The sequence below is a fragment of the Chrysochloris asiatica genome, unplaced genomic scaffold (assembly GCF_000296735.1).
Source record: "Chrysochloris asiatica unplaced genomic scaffold, ChrAsi1.0 scaffold00114, whole genome shotgun sequence".
In the NCBI taxonomy this organism is placed as follows: Eukaryota; Metazoa; Chordata; class Mammalia; order Afrosoricida; family Chrysochloridae; genus Chrysochloris; species Chrysochloris asiatica.
Genome location: NW_006408632.1, coordinates 6,687,383 through 6,694,974, shown reverse-complemented (window position 1 = coordinate 6,694,974; position 7,592 = coordinate 6,687,383).

The following is a 7,592-nucleotide window of genomic DNA, read 5'->3' as shown; positions in this document are numbered from 1 at the left end:
TTTCAGATTGAAGAAGTTGGTAGAATTCTTCTATTTCATCCTCACTGGCTTTAGTGGTTGGTGCATAAATTTGAATAATAGTGGTATTAACTGGGCTTTCCTGTAGGTGCATGGATATTATCCTATGACAGACAGCGTTGAACCTCATGACTGATCTGGATATTTCTTTTGACAATGAATGCAACACCATTCCTCTTCAATTTGTCATTCCCGGCATAGCAAACCATGTAGTTGTCAGATTCAAAATGTCCAATACCAGTCCATTTCAGCTCACTAATGCCTAAGATATTGATGTTTATGCATTCCAGCAATTCCTCTAATTGGTATTTACCCACAAGAAATACAATCCATAAAACGAGTAGATATATGTACACCAATGTTCATAGCAGCACTATTTACAATAGCAAAAAGATGGAGACAGCCAAAGTGCCCATCAACTGACAAATGGATAAACAAACTCTGGTATACACACACAATGGAATAACATGCTACCTTGAAGAACAAAATATGTTATTTTAAAACTTGGATAAGACACCATCCCATGGGAGAAAACCTACTAAATGATCAGACCAGAAATAATGCAAATAGAATAGTAAGACATGCTGTTCAACTGCAAATATTTTAATCAAGCTACAAGATTTTCAAACATTGAAAATGTGTATCTGTGTGGGTATATACATACATACTTATAAGCACACACAAATATATACCTACAGTTTTTGGAATATTGGATGACCCAAAATTAAAACATATGTTAATATTGCTGTATTTCATAATGTCTAGGCAAGGAGCTCTAGTAATGTAGAGGTTATGAATCGGGCTGCGAACCGCAAGGTCAGCAGTTCGAAACTACCAGCTGCTCCGCGGGAGAAAGATGAGGCGTTCTGCTTCCGTAAAGATTAACAGCCTCGGAAACCCTGTGCAGGTTCGCTATGAGTCGGAACCGACTCCACGGCACATAACAACAACAACAACAGGAATTGCTATAAAATTCTACAGAAAAAAAAAAAAAGAAAAAGACAGAAGCTGATAATTGTTGAAGTTTGAGGATGTTAGAGTTGATTATACTATCTTCTTTCTGTTTTGTTTTTGTATGTATGAAATTTTGCATAACATAAATAAGTTTAAAAACTACTACATATTACAACTTAAGCGTTGCTTAAAAACCTGCAACTCAAAGGCAAATTCAGAATGTTAAATTCTATAAACAAAGCAACCTAAGAAAATCAGAAAGAATGAAATGTGAAAGATGAAAGTAGAAATGAGAAACTTGGTTCAAAACATGTATACAAAATCTAATTAATAAGTATGTAAAGGAGCTAATATATATATATATTAGACATGAAACAAATTTACTCAAGAAAGAAGACATAAGTAACCAAAATTCAAATATGTGACAACAATAATGAGAAAGATTTAATACCAAAGAGAAGCAAAAGGAAGTTAAATGTATTAATAATTAAGAAAGCAAAAAGGAACCTTAATGATCTAGAAGAAATCTACATAAATATTTAACTTATCTGAAGATAGATGAGTACCTTCTCAGCATTAAAGCAGTGAAGGGAATTGAATTTAAAAAAAAAGAGTTTGATGGATCTATTTAACAATAGATTTACAACTTCATAAGAAAATAAAATTAAAATTCAGATGACAAACATGAAAGGCAGTGGTTGTAAGGTTAGAGAGGGAAAGGAACCAAACAATACTGAAAATAGATTTTTAAAATATAGGGGCAATCTTTACTATTATTTGGAGGTGGGAGAAGAATGATATCAGACTAAGAGAAAACACAAGGATATCATAAAGCCTATGAATGAAGACTTGATTTCAAGAATCAAATAAACATGTAGTTGACATGCCAGAGGATTTATAAGCATGAATCTCTAGGAATTTTTTGAGCCAAGTGAGGTGATGGCTAGAATGACAAAAATCAATGATAACATTGCAGTAGAGAGAGGGATTTTTTTAAATGGAGAAAATTATCTTTAAAAATCAGAGCTAAAGAAATAAAGTCCATAAGGAGATGAAAAGTGAGAGCTAAAAAGAGAATAAGAAAAAAAGTAGAGAAAAGGACAAGAGAAGCTGAGGAATTTGAGGAGTGAGCAGAAGGTCAGGAAGCTAACTGGGAAGATACTGACATTAGCTGCTGCAAATACATTTACGACAGTCCTTATCTAAGGGCAGAGATAAATGATGCCCTTGCAATGACCAAGGGAATGAGATTTGGGGGACAATTAGAAATGCTGCCATATTGCATAATCAAAGGTTAACTGTGGTGATCCAGTAACTTCATACCGTCCTGGGACATACATTTAAACTTATTATCAATCTTCTAGGTTATCCAAAGGAATGCAGAAATCATTAAAAATATCACTAATCACACATGCAAGTAAAATTTTGCTGAAGACACTTCAAAAGTGATTGCCACAGTGCACCAACAGGGAACTTCCAGAAATTCAAGCTGGATTCTGAAAAGGATATGGAATTAGGGACATCACTGCTGATGTTAGATGAATAGTGGCTAAAAGCAGAGAATAAAAGATGTTTTCTTGTGCTGTATTGACTATGCAAAGGCTTTTGACTGCGTAGATCTTGAAAATTTATGGATAACATTACAAAGAATGGGTATTCCAGAACATTTAATTGTGCTCATGAGGAATCTGTACACAGAGGAAGAGGCAGTTGCAGTTGTTAGAACAGAAAAAGGAGATACTGAATGGTTTAAATTCAGAAAAAGTGTGCATCAGAGTGTATCCTCTCACCATACTTATTCAGTCTGTATGCTGAGCAAATAACCTGAGAAGCTGGATATGAAGACGAACAAGAACAGGATTGAAGGAAGACTCATTAACAGCTTGCAATATGCAGATAATACAATCTTGCTTGCTGGAAGTAAAAAGAATTTAAAATAACTTACTGATGAAGATAAAAACTTTAGCCTTAATGTAAAGATAACAAAAAACCTCAAAACTGGACCAATAAGTATATTATAATAAATGGAGAAAAGATTCAAGTTGTCAAAGCCATTTGCTTTGATCACAATCAACACTAATGGAAGCTGAAAAGGACCTCTTTAATGTGTTCAAAGCAAAGACTTCACTTGAAGGTCTAAGGTGTGCCAGAATCAAGCCACGGTATTTTCAATAGCTGCCTATGCATGTGAAAGTTGGACAATGAAAACGGAAGACCATAGAGGTCTTTTGAATTATGGTGTTCTTTTTACATTTGAATTATAGTGCTGACAAAGAATATTATAAGTACCATGGACTGTCAGAAGAGCAAACAAATTTGTGTTGAAAGAAGTACAGCCAGAATGCTTCTTAGAAACAAGTATGGTGAGGCTTCATGTCTCATACTTTGAACAAGTTATCAGGAGGGACCAGTCCTTGGAGATGACATCATGCTTGGTAAAGTGAAGGGTCAGCGAAAAAGAGGAAGATCCCCAATGAGATGGACTGACACAGTGGCAGTATCAATGGGCTCAAGTGTAACAACAATTATGAGGATGCAGCAGGACACGGAAATATTGTGTTCTGTGGTGCATAGGGTTGCTATGTGTTAGATCTGACTTAATAGTACCTAGCAATAATACAAGTCTTCTAAAGTAACCTGTGGATTGGTTCAGCAAGAAGGACATGGGTCTCATCTATGAGATACTGACACTTTGGGGTTGCAAATTGCATATATTACCAATGTAATCTATTGACAGTGGTGGAACAGTGGGATCATCACTTACACTCAAGGGACTGTATTCTTTTCAGTCAGATATTTATTTTCCTCAACCAAAGTAATTGTTCACAAGGAGTCAGTAGTCCTATTTAAGGTTTCTGATAAATGGCTGGTGGGTTTGAACTGCCAACCATGCAGTTAGCAGTCCAGTGCTTCTTGCACAGTGCCACACCAAGGAAGGGCCATTCAAAAGAGTAAGAATTATAGAAAATTTGTTCAAAACACTGGGTAGAAATGGGGAGAAGTTAGAAGAGTAAAACATAAACCCAAGTTAGAAAAAAAGATCAGGCGAGGTAAATGTATGAATGAAAGAATTCTTAAATCAATGTTTAATGAGGTGGAGCAGTATTTCAACAAATTCCAAAAGCATGTAGTTTATGTTGCGAAGTGCTGGAGAGTCGGTTCCAACCCATAGCGACCCTGTATAGGGTTTCCAAGGAGCAGTTGGTGAGCTTGAGCCACCAACCTTGCAGTTCAAACGACTTTGCAATCTGGAGCATTAACCCACAGCGCCACACCAGGGCTCCTGTAGTTAAGGTCAAAGTCTTAGTTTCCTAATGCTGACGTAGCAAAAACACCACAAATTGGTGCCTTTAAAGAAGAATTAGTTGATTGTTTCACAGTACTGGAGACCAGTAGTCCAAATCAACATGGGCTATAGGGGAAGATCTTTCCTTGTTGGTAGTTTTGGGTATTCCTTAACTTGTAGATGGTTCTTCACATGGGTCTCTTTCCCCCATTCTGTGACTACATGTGTGTATGTGTTTTCCCTTTTTATAAGATGTCACTCCGAAAGGAGTAGGTTTAGGACTCACCCTATTCTAATAAGACTGCATTACTACATCAAAATAAAATCCCTTTTTCTAAACAGGGCCATATTCACAAGCATGTTATTGGTGTTGTGTGCCATGTTGAAATACCTCTCCACTTCATTCTGGAGTCCATTCTGACTCATAGAGACCTTATAAAGATAGGGTAGAATTATCCCGTAGAGTGTCTTGGGCTGCAAATTTTATGGAAGTTGATTTCTGGGTCTTTTCTCCTGTGTTGCCACTGATGGGTTCAAACCGGTGACTTTCAAATTGGAACCAAGTGCTAAATACACCATTCCACCACCAGGGTTCCTTTATCCAAGAACATATGTTAGGGTCTCAATGTATGTTTTGAAGGGGCACCATAGACAATGCAGATTTAGTGCAAACACACTTTAAAAAACATTCTCCTTATCAGGTGGCTACTCTTTCTCTGCTATTTGTATGTCATTGCTGTTAAATGCTAATCAGTGAGTTCCAACTCAAAGTGACTCCGTATAAAGTTTCCAAGGAGTTGCTGGTGGGTTTGAACCATTAAACTTGCCATTAGCAAACCAGTGCTTATCTGCAGCATCACACCAGGACTCCATTATCTGTATGTTGTTGTTTAATGCCATCAAGTCAGTTCTGACTCATAACAACTCTGTTTAGGGTTTCCAAGGAGCAACAGGTGGGCTTGAATTACCAATCTGGTGATTCCCTATCCAGTGCTAATCCTATAATGCCTCATCAGGAGTCCTCTAGCATAATAATACTGTTGTTGTTGTTGATAAGTGCTGTCCAGTTGGTTCAGACTCAGAGTAACCCTGTATAGGGTTTCCGAGGAGTAGCTGGTGGGTTTGAATTGATGACCTTGTAGTTCAGAGTCTGGTGCTGAATCTACAGCACCACAATATAACAATAAGTAATAATGTGGCACTTGTTAAGTGCCACTGAGTGGGTTCCAACTCACAGTGACCCTGTACAGGGTTTCCAAAGAACACACTGTAGGTTTGAACCGTCAACCTTATGGTTAGCAGTCCAGTGCTTATCCAATAGTTCTATAACAGGACTCCAAAATAATAATTGTTTTTGTTGTTAAGTGCCATCAAGCTGGTTCTGACTCACAGTGATCCTGCATAGGGTTTCTGAGGAGCAGCTGGTGAATTTGAACTGCAGACCTGGTGGTTCGCAGTCCAGTAATGATCCTACAGCACCATACTAGGAATCCAAAATAATAATTACAGCTAACATGTATTGAGTACTGACTGTATCATAGGCATTGTTCTTACCAGTAAGGGGCCCAGTGGCACTGAGGAATAAGCATTGGCCTGCTAATCACAAGGTTGGCAGTTCAAACCCACCAGTTGCTCCACAAGAGAAAGATGAGGCTGTTTGCTCCCATAAAGATGTACAGTCTTGGAAACCCAACATAGGGTTACTATGAGTCAAATAGATTGGATGTCACCAGGTTATTTCCACCAGTAAGACCAGGAGCCAGCACTCTAAGCAGTAGACTGGGCTTCAGAGCCAACATGCTCATCCTGAGGCAACACTGCCTCCATTTTCTCCTACAGTGAAGAAGATGTGATTTTGTCCTCACCTAAAACAGTGCAAACCTTGGCTACGCAACATACAAACTGCAAAACCTTGAGGAATGTACTCAAAATTCCTCTGAATCTTTGTTTATCATCTGCAAAATGGAGAAAATGCTTACCAACAGTGACGGTAAAAGGGGAATGAGATTAGGTTGCATATAAGCACTTCACAGAGTGTCTGAAAGATACTAAGCCCTCCACAAAGGGTAACTGCAATGTGACAGTGAGGAAGAGGATAATAACCGTGTCCAGCATCAGCAGCATCAATCGCTTCATCATCATCAACATGATTTTTATCTCTGGTATTTATCATTGCTTTTGTGCTTAGTTTATTGTTGGGACAAATGGCCACAAATTTAACGGCTTAACAAACACACACAAAAATTTATTATAATACAATTCTGGAGTCAGAACACTGACTCAAGTCTCACTGGAATGAATCTAGGTGTCGACAGAGATGATCTTCTGCTTTCTGGAGGTTGTAGAATAGAATCTATTTTCTTGCATTCTCTAGTTTCTACAGGCCACCCACATTCCTGGCCTCAGGGTCCCTTTCCATCTACAAACAGGAACAAATCACTCCAACCTCCTCTTCTGTCTCTCTCCTGCACATACCCTAAGAATTAGTAAACTCAGATGCACTGGTATTGGAATTAGACAATCATATTGTTTACTATGGTGGGAATGGCAAATTCAACAGCAATAACATTGCATTCGTTGTCAAAAGAGCATTGTAAGATCGATCTTGAAGTACAGTGCTGTCTGTGATAAGATGAAATGCATATGCCTACAAGTAAGATCCCACCAATTGTCTGTCAGTTTGATGTACTGTGGTGGTTTACATGTTACTGTGATCCTGGAAACTAGGCCACCAGTATTTGAAATACCAGCAGTGTCATCCATGGTGGACAGGTGTCAGCAGAGCTTCCAGACAAGACAGACTTGTAATAAGGACAGGTGGACTACTTCAGAATGTTCAGCCATTGAAAACCTTATGAATAGCTGTGGAATATTATGACATATAGTAGTAGACTATGGAAACATTGTTAATAACAACAAAATATTGTCAGATACAGTACCAGAAAATGAACCCTTCAGGTTGGAAGACACTCAAAATATGACTGGGGAAGAGCTGACTTTTCAAAGTAGAGTTGACCATGGTAACGTAAATGGAGTTTCCTGATGGGGCACAATTCAAAGAGGAAAAAACATCCATTAATAATCAAAATATGGAATTACTAAGTATGAATCTAGGAAAATTAGAAGTTGTCAAAAATGAAATGAACACATAAATATAAGATGATCTAGGCTGAAAGCAAAATATACCAGAAAAATGTTTACTTGTCCTTTATTGACTATGCAAAGGTTTTGACTGTACGGATTAGGATAAGCTATGGATAACATTGGGAAGAACGAGTTTTCCAGAACACTTAATGGTGCTCATGAGGAACCCTTACTTAGGCAAAGAGGCAGT